Source organism: Dasypus novemcinctus, chromosome X, assembly GCF_030445035.2.
Source record: "Dasypus novemcinctus isolate mDasNov1 chromosome X, mDasNov1.1.hap2, whole genome shotgun sequence".
NCBI classification, from domain to species: Eukaryota; Metazoa; Chordata; class Mammalia; order Cingulata; family Dasypodidae; genus Dasypus; species Dasypus novemcinctus.
Window position 1 is genome coordinate 54,610,482 of NC_080704.1, and position 14,780 is coordinate 54,625,261.

Here is a 14,780-nt window from a genome sequence, read left to right on the forward strand (position 1 = left end):
GATGATAGTAGGCAGGCTGGAACCCATAGGCGCAGCCCAAACCTGTCCACTAGAGGTGGAATTTCTCTCTCATTCTATGAAACTTCAGCCTTGCTTTTAAGGTTTTCCAACTGATTCAGGCAGACCCACCCAGAGCACTCCAAATTTCTTTAAATCATCTAATTACGAGCTTTAATTACATCTGCAAAATATCGTTACAGCAACGCCTAGATCAGTGTTTGACTAATTTGGGAACCGTTGAAATAATTTTTTTTTTAAAAAGCGCCATACAACACCATAAACCATTTGTGCCTGCCACGGAATAAATCTGGTCTGTTAATAGCTACTTTGGCTTTGTCATTAGAGCAATTAGAGCACAAACGACCTAAATCAATAGCGGCGCAGACCGAGTTTGCGCTATGAGAGTCCCACTTACAGAACTTTATAAAGAGTTAGAAGGGGCGGCGGAGAGCTTAGCTTGTATTTCAACACAGCTCAGGCACCTCCTCCTCATCCTCACTGGCTCTTAGTCCCGGCTGGGGGTCCTCGCGCCAGCAGCGCGCCCAGCAGGAGGGGTGAGGGACCCACCTGGAGCACAGCGCCGCGAATGGATGGGCGGAGCGTCGAGACCCTCCGCGGAGGCGACGGCGCCGGCCCGCCAGAAGCGCGCGCGACTGGGAGGCGGTGAGGAGCCAGTCGGGGAGGGCGAGCGCGGCCGGTGGGGGGCGGGGGGAGGAAGGAAGGGGAAGAGGCGGAGCGTGGGAGCGCACAGTGTCAGGAATACAATAGTGCTCCGCGCCGCCTCAGCCGCCGCCGCCGTCGCCCAACCGCGAGCTGCCCAGCGCTGAGGCCTGAAGGGCCGGGTTAGCAAGGGCCGAGGGCGCGAGCGGAGGCGCTGGGGTGGGGGGGACGGGGGGGCGGCCCCGGCGGATCGGGCAGCCAGGGCGGAGGGGCGGGGGTAGGGAGGGGATTAGGGGGCAGGTGCGAGGGAGGAGAAAGAAGAAAGCCAGCGGGTAAGGGGGCGGTTACCACCCTTACCGGACTCGCCCGGCACACTGCCGGGCCCACGCGTGGAGACGGGAAGGAGCCGCGACCCCGCTGCGCGAAGGTAGGCGCCACGGAGGCCGGATGCGGGGCGAGCAGGATTGCGGGCCGCCGCGCCGACGGAGGGAACGGCGGCCTCAGGGAGTCGCAGCGGGCGGCGCGGGCGCAGCGTCCCGGCCTCTCTGCATTTAGGGCCGCTCCGGCCCCACATCGCGGTCGCCTCCCGCGTGCCTAGCGTCCTCGGGCCGAGAGCGTGAGTGGACAGAGTTAGGTGTCCGGCGGCCCTTTTCCCGGCCCGGGCAGTGCCTGGCGGCCCGCGCGGAGGGCGGACGCTTGAGGTCGCTTGCAGCTCCTGGCCCCAACAGGGCAGGAATTGAGCGCCATAACTGTTACGGCTGCTGCCTCTGGTGACCCTTCCCGGCGCCCCCTCCCTCCCTGTCTTCTGCCGGGGTTTGGGGTTCACGAGGTGCAACCCGCGGCGGCACGGACCTGCCCCGCGGGTCACCCTGGGCCGGATGCTCTGAGGAGGGAGGGCGTGCTCTGGCCGGTTAGATACCGGGGCGGGGGTCGGGGGGGGGGGGAGCGGGAAGAACCTAATGCCTGGAGGAGGGAGGACGGGTGGTGCGAGGGAGCGGCGAGCCTCAGGGTCAGCCCAGGTGCCCACCGAGCAAGAGCGCGGGTGCCCCGCGGGCTCGCGAACTTTCCCTCCCCCTCGCGTCATTGTTCGGACGCTGCCAGTGAGCTGCCGAGGAGCGCTGCGCGATCCTGGGGATGGGAAAATTCTGAGGGCTTTCCGAGTCTTACCGGAAATTTCTCCCACGTCTGGGCACCTCAAAGTTGTTAACTTTTCTTCAGCTCTCAAGTTGGTTTTATTCCCTCCGCCGTGGAGGGGGGGGGGGGGGGAGCAATCTGTGTATACGGATGGGTGAGTGGATGGATGGATAGATGGATAGAGCCTCTCTCCAGTCTTTTTCTCCCATTTTTCAGAAACACTGCTTTGGGAAGTCTGGCTTTAAATTACGCGGGGCAACCTGCGTTTATTATTTCTAAGGAGGAAAGGGGGGCGGGATTTCCAGTGAGTGACCATAGTGGTGGTTACGTGATGGCCTGTTGAAAAGTTGTTGTCGGGTAGCCCCGGGGCATAAGTAGCTCCTGGGGATTTGGCAAGAAACTTGTTTGGGGTTTCTCCGACTTTCTGAGTTGTAATAAAATCCATGGCTTCAGGTATGCGTGAGACTTTTTTTTTTTTTTGATTGTGAGATGCGTCTATCTGTGAGGCTGAGGCTGAGATCCGTCCCTTCTTCCCCTATTGTATAAGAAATCTAAACTGTATTGATGATAATTCCAGTAGCCTGGAGGGAAAAGTGATCTCATTCCCTGAATTCATTCTGATAAAGATAACTGTCTGCTTCTCTGTAAACTCTGAAATTAATGAAAAATAATTTAGGTAAAAACTGGTTGCACAACATATTCGCTTAGTTTAAACAATCGGCAAATCCACTTTCCCAGAGTAGTTCTGTCTTAAATATCTTCGGTGAAGCCACTTCTTGTCAGCCTGGAAAGGGGAGGGGGAGTAAGAGGAATTGGTTCTAACAAAGTATTGGAGTTTTTATTTAGTTTAGTACTTTAATAACATCTGTAAACAATGGAAATGTGAATCCCAGCCTTTGCGCCCCTTGAATAGTGTAGTTCCCATGCTTTTATAGCATCATGTGATTACTCTCAGGATAAGTGAGAATAGTTTTTTCTGTTTTTGTTTAGTAGAAGTATTCTACCTCCATAACATATCATTTTCTCTTTCATTTAAAGTGAGGTCTGAGTTTAAATACTTGAACTGTAAAAGGATAATACCTCTCTACAAGGGCTGAGAGGATTACCTGGGATCTCTGGGAAGCACTTCTTAGTACCTGTACGTTTTAAGCGATTAATCATGTTAGCTGTCATCTGTTGCCACCTTTTCTTCAACTGCGATCTTCGTATTTTTTTTTAGTATGTAAAAGAACCCTTAACGCAGTATTGTCACCTTGAAACAGGACCTTCCATACTCCATCCACTTAATTCTGTAATACTCAAGGGTACAGCTCTGGTTCTAGAATCCATGATTTCTATCTTTCCTTTTTTCTGAATCATGTTGCTGTGCCTTGACAGTGTGAAATAAATGCCTTCTTGGTCACAGATAGGGGAAAGTGGAGAAAGGACTCCAATTTTCCCCTGAAATGTTTGTGATACGCTGAGAGCCAGCAGTGACTTGTAGACAGCTTTAGGGAAACCTGTAACACACCTTACCTTCTGGCCTGTAGAGGAAGTTCCCAGGAACTGGACAGGTGATGGTACAGGGCTTTCATCATAACTGAGAAGTGTGAGTTGGTAAGAGTTAAAGTAAAAAACAAATTATGTTTAAATGGGAGGCTTGTAGGTTGCACATGATCCTCTCCATCCATAATGCTTGTCTTTTTTCCATCCCTTGTGGTCCACCAACCATAAAGACCCATTTCTTCCCTAAGCTACACAAAGTTGTCTCTTTTTGCCCACTACTTTGCGGTCTAGCTGGAATGGGCAAGTATTTTTTGAGGGGAGATGGAGGAAGCAGGAGGCATTAGATGTTCCTGAAACCATGGACTCAGAAACCAAGGGACTCAAAAGTCTTGTTCAGGGGTACAGAGTTCAGGGTCAGAAATGAGGTTGAACATTATCATAGACCATAATCCATCTACTTCCTCATGGAGCTTATATGACAGAGGAGCTAAGGAAGGTAGTGGTCATATGTTGACTTACATTAAGAAAATTTCTTATTAGGTGATAATTTACTGCGATCTTTACTAGAGGAGGGGTGAGTATTGTATGACATTTATCTAGAGCTTTCCTGAAATGGGTAATATGAGGGCACTTGAATGATGCACAAGTTTCTACCTGTTATTCCAGTTACAGTGACTGGGAAAACGGAAGCATTCTGGGCTAGGGGGTGGGGAGGATCTAAGATGAGTGGGTAAAAGTGATGAATGCTAACTTCTTGAACAAATGGGCGTAAGCAAATGGTCGTTACAGACCAAATAACTGCCACTTCAAGTTTTCTGTTTTCTTGAATCTTTGTGACTCTCCCATGGTTGTTTTTGCCGTCCTTCTACAGTTCTGCCATAGATAGTAGCAGCAAAGCTCTATTAGATTAGGCCAAATTGAGTCAGGGTGGACCTTAAGCCACATGACTATCCTTATAAGCAAAGGAAATTCGGATGCAGTCAGAAGTCAGAATCAGCTGAAATCAGAGAAGTAGACACAAGGTGAGAGAGATCACCATATGATGGAGAATTGCCAGGAGGCTACAGACTCCAGGAGAAAGCTAGCCTTGCCAGTATCTTGATGTTGGATTTCTAGCTTCCCAAACCGTGAAACAGTAAATTCCTGTTGTTAAGCCAGCCCATTCTACAGCATCTGTCATAGTAGCCCTGGCAAACTAAAACACCATCAGAACTGCCTCTGTGTTTGTGTTGGGGGACAGCAAGAAAGAAAGGTCCTGGGGAGACCTTGCCTGACTCCATAGCTACGCTTGGGGAAAGGAAGCTAAGAACTCAGAGTAGAAGACTGAAAAAAGTAAGAGGCCTCATGTGAGGAGATAGTACTGGGACTTTGACCTGGAGACACCTATGAGTTCATGAATACTCTTCAGGCAGCCACATAATTTAATCTCTACCCCAATCCAGAAGCCATGGCTTTGCCCTGCTACCCAAGGAGCTCTTTTCCATTGATATTGGCTGATAGGCAAGGAAACTCAAGCTTGGAGTATGTTTTTTTGGAATGGTTGACAAGAGATTATGGTGCCACTAGACCTTGTACCTTGGAATCGCCTGAGAAACTTATCATTTTTTAGATTAAAAAAAAACTTATTTTGATAGAGTATAATTATAGAGAAGTTGCAAAAGTAGTACAAAGTACTGTTTCTTTTACCCAAGGTCTCCAATTATTAACATTCTGCTCCCATTTGCTTTATCATTTGCTCTTTCTGTTTCTTTTTCTGAACAATCTGAGAGTAACTATTGAGAGATTGGTTACTTGTCAAGGGCATCCTGTCCTGAAGTGTGGCTCAAGTGCATCTACCAGGTATAGCAGAGCATTGGGCAGTGAGGCAGGGCCCCAAAGGTAGAGTGAAGTTTACCTATGACTATGAAGTACACATTTGTAAATGACAGGAAATCTCTGGTTCTGGGTATAGTTTGCTCCTAACTGTGCCAGACTTTAATATTATGAAAATCTACTCCACTGCCCAGCTTTGCAGCCATAATGTTTTTCATTTTCATCTTAATTCATTTAGCAAGCATGTACTGATTGCCTCCTATTTTTTAAGGGTTCAAGATATCCATCTCCTTAAGATTCCAGAGTTCAGTGGAAAGGAGGTAAGGAAATTTACCATCACAGTCAGAGGGAAGAGTGCTGTGCTAAAAGGGTTCTTAGGGGGTGTTGGGAACACCAGCCTGGTTAAGGATCTGAAGAGTAGATATAGGGATGGAATACCCTCGGTTGGGGATGGATGTAAATGTGAAACTCCATCTTCTCTGAGGCTAGCTGCTCTTAGATGACAAGGTTTATGAGTTATAGAAGCTCAGGCTATGGGGTCAGGCCAACTTGGATTTGAATCTTGGTTCTACCACTTGACCTTGGCCAGTTAATTAACTTCTTTGTGTCGAAGTTTCCTCAGCTGCCAAATCACATCTCTTAGGGTGGTAGTGAGAATTAACTGAGGTGATGAAGGTAAAGGACTTCACATAAAACCTGGCACATAAAAGTTGTTTTGTTTTTTTGTTGTTGTTGTTGTTTTTTAAGATTTATTTTTATTTATTTATTTCTCTCCCCTTCCCCCCCACCCTCCTGCCCCAGTTGTCTGTTCTCTTTGTCTATTTGCTGCATCTTCTTCTTTGTCTGCTTCTGTTGTTGTCAGTGGCACAGGAATCTGTGTTTCTTTTTGTTGTGTCATCTTGTTGTGTTAACTCTCTGTGTGTGCGGCACCATTTCTGGGCAGGCTGCACTTTCTTTCACTCTGGGCGGCTCTCCTTATGGGGCACACTCCTTGTGCGTGCCCTACGCGGGGACACCCCTGCATGGCAGGGCACTCATTGCGCACATCAGCACTGTGCATGGGCCAGCTCCACACGAGTCAGGGAGGCCCGGGGTTTGAACCGCGGACCTTCCATGTGGTAAGCGGATGCCCTAACCACTGGGCCAAGTCCGCTTCCCTAATAGTTGCTTTGTAAGAGTTCATTTCATCTTCCCCTAAAAATATAGAGATTATGGGGAAGTAGCATGAAGGTATTAGGTATTAAGGTGGAACCAAGAGTGTGTTTCTGTTTTTCCAGCAAATAAATACCGGTTATACAAAGAGCTATGGTAGAGATGTCCATTTGGGACATCTCTTTGAGGTGTGAGGCCCAGATAAGTAAAGCAAAAATAGCTTACCCAGGATTACACAGCACCTAAGAGGGAATGCCTCTGTGAGGGAAACGAGCAGGATGCCTTAGGCCCAAAAGGATGAGTAGGATTTAGCAAGGCAAAAGGTAGAGAGAAGAGATTGCCAGGCAGTGGGAACATCAGTTGTTGTGAGGGCACTGAGGCACGAGAGAGATGTGGAAAGAATCCACAGAGGTTTGGCTAGGATCTGGGGAAAGAGAGGTGAAGTAGGCAGGGATAGATTTACAGGGCCTTTTGGGACTTCATTATGTAGCTTGTGTTTTATTCCAAGGGCAATGGGAGGCTGCTGGAAGATGTTTTCCATCTTCCTGAACACATGCACACTGTACACACATACTCGTGTGTGTATGTTTAATTGACAACAGCATTTAGTGAAGCCTAAACAAAAATGATTTTAAAAGTCTTTTCCCCTTCAGTGCCCCACCCTGTGATCCAATAGAGGCAGTTTCTGGTCCAAATGTGTAGGTAGGTCTTAAGCCATTTTTATTGCTCACTATTATTAACATGGCTAAAAAGAGTTGCTGTGATTCTAGAAGCTGGTCCTACAAAATGCTTCTAGAATGAGGTTTAATTAGGTTCACAAGTATGATTCTTTTTTGGCTTCATTAATGGAACTCAGTTTTCACTGAGCCTGTCAAATGTGGAAAGAGCAGAGTTTGGAGGAAAAGTAATTTCTGGAAACCTGAGTAGTTGTTCAGTGTTAGAAATGGAACTGTTGAGTATAAGACTTTAGTTTAGGGAAACGGACTTTGGCCCAGTGGTTAGGGCGTCCGTCTACCATATGGGAGGTCCGCGGTTCAAACCCCGGGCCTCCTTGACCCGTGTGGAGCTGGCCATGCGCAGTGCTGATGCACGCAAGGAGTGCCGTGCCACGCAAGGGTGTCCCCCGCGTGGGGGAGCCCCACGCGCAAGGAGTGTGCCCGTGAGGAAAAGCCGCCCAGCGTGAAGAGAAAGAGCAGCCTGCCCAGGAATGGCGCCGCCCACACTTCCTGTGCCGCTGACAACAGAAGCAGACAAAGAAACAAGGCGCAGCAAATAGACACCAAGAACAGACAACCAGGGGAGGGGGGGAATTAAATAAATAAATAAATCTTTAAAAAAAAAAAAAAAGACTTTAGTTTAAATATATCATGATAAAGATATTTTGGTTACTAAATGGAAAAATTTTTGGTGCCGTCTGTGATGGCAGACAATGCATTTCTGAGATTATGGCAAGACTTAAGCATTTTTCAATACTTATATGTTATTCTCATCCAGGTACTGGAAGTTTTTCTGTTTGAAAGTATTCTTAGGTACAAAGTAAACTTCAGGAGGAAAACCAGTGTTGCTTATCTTTCCTGATATTTACTGGGCCACAAACATGTTTGCTTTCAAGTAACCTATATCAGTTAGCTTTTGCTGAAAATAAAATACCCTGAAGGTTGTTGGATTGAAACAGCCATTTTGTTTTGCTCATAATATTGACTAGGCAGTTCTGGTCTGGGCTTTCTCTTGTGTTGGTAGTCAGTTAGGGGTGGTGGTCAGCTAGTGACTGTGATTTAGGATGACCTCACTCTCACATCTGGTGGTTGGGAGGTTGGTTGATGTAAGAGATCCTAAGCTAGGATGACTTATCTCCACCCCAAGCAGTGTCATATCCTCCAGAGACTTGTCTGGGCTCGTTGACATGGTAATCTGAGTCTCAAAGAGTAGGAACTGAGGTCAAGCACCAGTGCACAAGCGCTTTACAAACGTCTGCTTATGTCACATTTGCTGTTGTCCCATCATCCAAAGTCGTTCTGTAGTCAAGACCAGAGTCACTGTGAGAGAGGACCATCTAATGGTGTGGATAGAGGGAGGTGCCATTGCTTCTAGATCCTCTCAGTAGAGTTAGAAAATATATGTGTATATACTGACTGTATTAGTCAGCCAAAGGGATGCTGATGCAAAGTACCAGAAGTCTGTTGGCTTTTATAAAGGGTATATATTTGGGGTAAAAGCTTACAGTTCAAAGGCCCGAAAGAGTCCAACTCAAGGTTACTTCCTCACTTAAAGTCTGTTGCCACGTGTTGAAGTAAGATAGCAGGTGACCCCTGTGTGGGCTCAGCCTTTTTCTTCCTCTTAAGGCTCCATGATCCCAGCTCTTTCCAGTCTCCACTGTAGACTGGCAGAGGGCTCATCTCTCTTTCAGGGGCTCGTTTCTTTGCAGGCTCAGCTGCTCTGTTCTCTTCACAAGGTCAGCTGTAAACTCTCACGTGAACGGGTCATCTCTCTTCCCAGGGCCTCTGCCATGTCTATGGAGCTCTCTCTCTTCCTCTGTGTATCTACTTCTGTGATCTCCTTGAGTGAGTATCCCTATATCACCCAAAGGGAGTGGGAACTCAAACTGAGTGCCCTAATCTTAACATAATCAAAGGCATCTCAACTGAATCTAATACAATCAAAGGGTATCACTCCCAGAGGAACAGAACAGTTTACAGACATAATCTCTTTTTTTAGAATTCATAATTAATCTCAGACTGCCACACTGACCCATAAATAACCATATATTTATCATTATTTCTGTATCCATCTATAGCTATATTAAGCTAGCTATGAATTCATACTGTCTCATTCTAATCCAGCACTACATGGTTCATTCTAGCCTTCCATACTTGCTTATCAGTAACTTCCCTCTTCAGCAGTGAGAAACCTGACTCCCACCAACTGGCAGCCATTGACTTATTTATTCAACCCACTTAACTTCTGTGAATAATAGTTTCAGAATTGTTAACCTGTGCCCTAGTGATAACCAACTTTATCAACTGGAGTACAGTGTTTATGTATAGTTCTTTTTGTCTTTAGCCTTATAATATCCAACTAAAATACGAACATTTTCCAAAGTTACTTTGGTTAGCTCCTTTTCCCCCACTCCCTTTAGTGAGATTATGTCATACATTTGTAACACAGTTAGATGATTTTGTCACACTCTTCATTCCATCCTGGGATTCCCCCAGTCTCTTGCTTGATTTTTTTTTAATTGCTTACATTAAAGTTCACTCCTTGTGCTCTAAAAGTCTATGGATTTTAACAAATGCATAACCTCATACATCCACCACTCTAATAAGAAATGGAATAATTCTGTCATCACCAAAATTCCTCTTTTCTTTCCATGTGTAGTCAATCCCCTCCCCAATCCCCTGGCACCACTCATTTGTTTTCTTTTCTTCTTTTTTTTTTTTTTGTATTTTTTTAAATTTATTTTTTGTCTTTATTATTTAATGTTACATTAAAAAAATATGAGGTCCCTATATGCCCCCACCCCCCTCACCCCACTCTTCCCCCATAACAACAACCTCCTCTATAATCATGAGACATTCATTGCATTTGGTGAATACATCTCTGAGCACCGCTGCACCTCATGGTCAATGGTCCACATCAGAGCCCACACTCTCCCACAGTCTACCCAGTGGGCCATGGGAGGACATACAGTGTCTGGTAACTGTACCTGCAGCACCACCCAGAACAACTCCAAGTCCTGAAAACGCCCCCACATCACATCTCTTCCTCCCACTCCCTACCCTCAGCAGCCACCATGGCACTTTCTCCACACCAATTCCACATTTTCTTCGATTACTAATCATAATAGTTCATGAATAGAATATCAGTAAGTCCACTCTAATCCATACTCTATTCCTCCATCCTTTGGACCCTGGAATGGTTGTGTCCACTCCACATCTATATCAAGAGGGGGCTTAGATTCCACATGGATGCTGGATGCAGTTCTCCTGCTTTCAGTTGTAGGCACTCTTGGATACCTGGTGTGGTGGTTGACCTTCACCTCCATGTTAGCTGAGTGGGGTAAGTCCAATAAACCAGAGTGTAGGAGTTGCAAGTCTGTTGAGGCTCAGGGCCTGGCTATCACATGGTCAGTCCAGAGATTCAGGTCCCCTGGGTATACATTAAACCCCAGCACCAACTACAGTTCCGGTAAAAGTAACAGGAGACACTTGTGGACAAAGATCACATCTAAGTCCAACTCCATCACACAGAAACACAAACTCCAAAGTAGGGCCAACTGACATGGCACTGAACTCCATCTGCCATGACCATAGAACCTGTGGGTCTCTGTAGGCCTCAGACAAACCAATACCTGGGATTGTATCTACTTTATCTGTCTCTGGGACTCTGCTGAGGTGTTCATAAGGGCAACCCCCCTGATAACCTCCCAGCTCTTTTTGGAGACTCATAGCCATATAAACTCATTTGTACTTTCCATTTCCCCCTTTTATTTAGGTCAAAAAGCATGTTTAACTCCTGGTATTCTATGTAGATTGAGATATTCTGCTGGTCCAAGTTGACCATTTTATTCAAGGTCATTTTCTAGTTACAACATCAGCTGGTACTTGGTAGTAATCCCTCAGCACCAGGGAGGCTCATCCCCGGGAGTCATGTCCCACGTTGGGGGGAAGGCAACACATTTACATGCTGAGTTTGGCTTCGAGACTGACCATATTTGAGCAACACGGAGGCTCTCAGGAGGCAACTCTTAGGTACCCTGCAGCTCTAGGCCTTGTTCTTATTTCAGGTGAACAGGCTCACAAGCATAGTCATTAGTATCAAGGGCTCATTGTTGAACCTTCCTTCTGTTTTAGTCTTTGTCATTGCACTAGGGGGATTGTTGCTGTTCCTTTAGGGGCTGTGCTAGAGCTCCTCTGGCTAGGAACTTAGCACTCCTTCAGTTGTTGTTTTTAATTGTAACCGCTATGAAAATATCCAAATATTTTTATGTACCCTGGATATATGCCCTGGAGAACTCCCTGCCAACCATGTGTCCCCTGTCAATAACATCCCACACCAGTATTCCTCCCCTGCCATTATTGAACCTCTCTGTAATCCAAAACTTCTTCAAAAATGAAGCCCAATATATTGCCAGGTTCCATTAATAGTAAAATGGAATATAGTGATGAGTTTAAAGGTTAGATATAGAATACATATTAATTTAGAAATATTAAGGTAAAAATAAATTGGGGTATCAAAAAATGTAAAAATGCAAAAGCTTAGTTTTTGATATTTTGCCTTCCATCACTGCAATAAATGTTGCCCTGTATGCAAATTGGTAAGGCAACTACTTCCGTCTTTTCCTCAGTGTCTACGTCTTATCTTTTTCTTTTTTTCCTAATTATTAAGCTTATCTTCACAAAGTTTTAGATCACAGTAATTCATATATACAATATACAGTACTCCCACATATCCAACATAAAACCCTTTTCCCTTCCACAGCAGTAATCTTTTTACATGTTCATACTGTATTTACTGAAACTGATGTACAGATATTGAGACAATAGCTTTCAAACAAGGTAACATTTTGGTTTACATTGTGGTTTATATTTTAGATGACACAATTTTCTAAATTTTCAGTTATGTTTTCCATTATGATTTACATCTTAGCCTATCAGCCCCTATATATTTTTGGTGTAATTTAACATGTCTTATATCCATCCTTGTGTAATCTTGTGGAACTCTTCTGTTGCCCACACAGTTACATTGGTTCCATCTATTCAATACCTTTTTCCCCCTCCCCTTAGGGCCCACAGTTACATTGCTTGAAGGGCCATGTTCAAAGATACTTGCAACAGTGTTGAGGGCTTGACATGCTCAACTGCCCTAATGCACTGGGAGCCACCATTTCTCTCGAGAGATACAATTCCCTCTATTTGAGAACATCAGTCCTCCCCAGGATGTGGGTATACCTTCACTCTCATTATATGGGTCTCTATCCAATGATATAACCCACTATGGCAAAATGAGCACTCACACACTACCTAGGAGCCTGTCCTGCGTCGGATTATCTGTTTTCTATTGTGATAGCCTTGCCTTTCCAGAATGTCATATGAATGGTATCACATGACATTTAGCCTTTTGGTCTGCTTCTTTGACTTACCCTCATGCATTTAAGATTCATTCATGTCATTTGAAATAATTGTCTGTTCCTTTCTATCGTTGAATAGTATTGTCTTATATGGGTGTACCACAGTTTTTTCATTCACCATTGAAGGACAACTTGGTTGTTTCCAGTTTTTTGGCGACTATGAATAAAGCTGCTATAAACATTAACATATAGGTTTTTGGACGAATACAAGTTTTCAGTTCATTTGGGTAAATACCTAGGAGTGGAATTGCGAGTCTTTATAAGAAACTGCCAAACTCTCTTCCCTTCCAGAATGGCACTACCATGTCAATATTCCCACCAGCCATGAATAAGAGTTCCTGTTACCATGCATGCTTGCCAGCATTTCGTATTATCAGTTTTATTTTGATCATTCTAATAGGTGTATAGTAGTATCTCATTGTTTAATATGCATTTTCCTAATGACATGATGTTGCACGTCTTTTCATATGCTTATTTGTCAGCTTTACATCTTTGTTGAAGTATCAGTTCTGATTTTTACCTTTTTTTAAAATTGAGGTTTTTTTTGTGAAGTTTTAAGATTTCTTTACATGTTTGATGCGAGTCCTTTATTAGCTCTGAGAATTTACAAATTTTTTCCCAATTTATGGCTTGTATTTTCATTCTCCTTACAATATCTTTCACAGAACAAAAATTTAAAAATTGACAGACTCCGCTTTATCAATTTTTTCTTTCATGGATCATTCTTTTGGTGTTATATCTAAAAGTGTAACTACCAAACCCATGGTCCCACACAGATTTTCTCCTGTGTTTTCTTCTAGAAATTTTGTAGTTTGGGGGTTTACATTTGTATCTAAAATCCACTTTGAGTTAATTTTTATGTATGGTATGAAGTATTTGCCAAGGTTCGTTTTTCTGCCTATGGATGTGAAGTTGTTCCAGCATCATATGTCTCAGTCTGTCCTTTGTCCATCGAACTGCTTTTATACCTGTGTAAAAAATCAGTTGATTATATTTTTGTAGACCTATTTCTGGGCTCACTGTTCTCTTGCATTGATTTGTATGTCTTGTCATTTTGCCAATACCATGCTGTATTGGTTACTATAGTTTTATTAAAAGTAATTCTTGAAATCAGGTAATCTGAGTACTATTTTAATCAGCTTGTTAATATATACCAAAAAAAAGTTTGTTGGGATTTTGATTGGAATTGTTTTGAACCTATAGATCAAACTGGGGAGAATTGACATCTTAACATATTGAGTATCCAATACATGAGCATGGTATATCTCTCTTTATTTAGATCTTTGATTTCTTTCATCAGTGTTTTATAGTTTTCTACATAAGGTCTTAGTTTGTTTGATTTATACCCAAGTACTTCATTTTTTGGGGGGTGCTACTATAAATAGTATTGGTGTTGTTTTTTTTTGTAATTTCAAATTCCATTTGGTCATTGCTGATATATAAGAAAAAATTGATTTTGATATATTGACCTACTATTATATGACTTTGCTAAACTAGCTTATTGGTACCAGGAGCGTTTTTTTCTTTCAATTCTTTCGAGTTTTGTAAATAGATAATCTTGTCATATGTAATAAAGACAGTTTTATTTCTTTCCAATTTGTTTGCTCTTTATTCTTCTTCCTTTATTACACTAGCTAGGATTTACAGTATGATGTTGAACTGTAGTGGTAAGAGAATACATCCTTACGTTGTTCTGATCTTAAGGGGAAAGCATTTGATCTCTCACCATTAAAAAATGAGGTTAGCTGAAGGTTTTTTGTATAGACCATATTGTGCAAAAAAGAATTAATTTAATAGGCCAAAGACTACTATCTTTAGAAGGTCTGCTTGCAAGATTGCCCCTGGGCTGGTATCTGGGAAATTGGGTTTCAAAAATGTTTCAAAAATAAAAATTTATATTTTACCTTCATTTATTCCTTTCTCAATATCTTCATTTATTAATGTTAATTCAGGTTTCTGACTTTAATTATAATCTTTCTGTCTGAAGAATTTACCTTAACATTCCTTGTAGGGTAGGTCTTCTGGCAATAAATTATTTGATTTTATTTATTTGTGAGACTCTTCACTTTTTCTTTATGCCTAAAAGATTTTCATTGGATATAGAATACTAGGTTGACAGGATTTACCCTTCTCTCTCAAACATGTTTCACTATGCCTTGTGCATGTAGTTTCTGACAGAAATCTGCTGTAATTCTTATCCTTAGTCTCTATAGTTAATGTCATATTTTCCTCTGGCTTCTTTTGTCTTTGGTTTTCAGCAGTTTGAATATGATATGCCTAGATGTGGCATTTTTTCCCCTTGTATTTATCTTACTTGGTGTTTTCTGAGCTTCTTATATCTGTAGTTTGTTGTCTGTCACTAAGTTTGGAAAGGTCTCAGCCATTATTTCTTCAAGTAATTCTTCTATTC

At 43.4% G+C, this 14,780-nt stretch overlaps 1 protein-coding gene across 3 annotated transcripts in view; it reads left to right on the forward strand.

Annotated features, from left to right (window-relative positions):
• Nucleotides 1-607: 607 nt before the first annotated feature.
• JADE3 (jade family PHD finger 3) overlaps nucleotides 608-14,780 on the forward strand; it is a 246,578-nt gene continuing 232,405 nt past the window's right edge. Inside the window, exon 1 of one of the 3 annotated variants that reach the window (XM_023582698.2) lies at nucleotides 608-663. The gene's annotated coding sequence lies outside the window, so the exon portion shown is untranslated. Of the gene's footprint in view, nucleotides 664-735; nucleotides 843-920; nucleotides 1,088-14,780 lie in introns of those variants that run through there. The other 2 variants (XM_004472118.3, XM_004472117.4) reach the window with 2 other exon arrangements.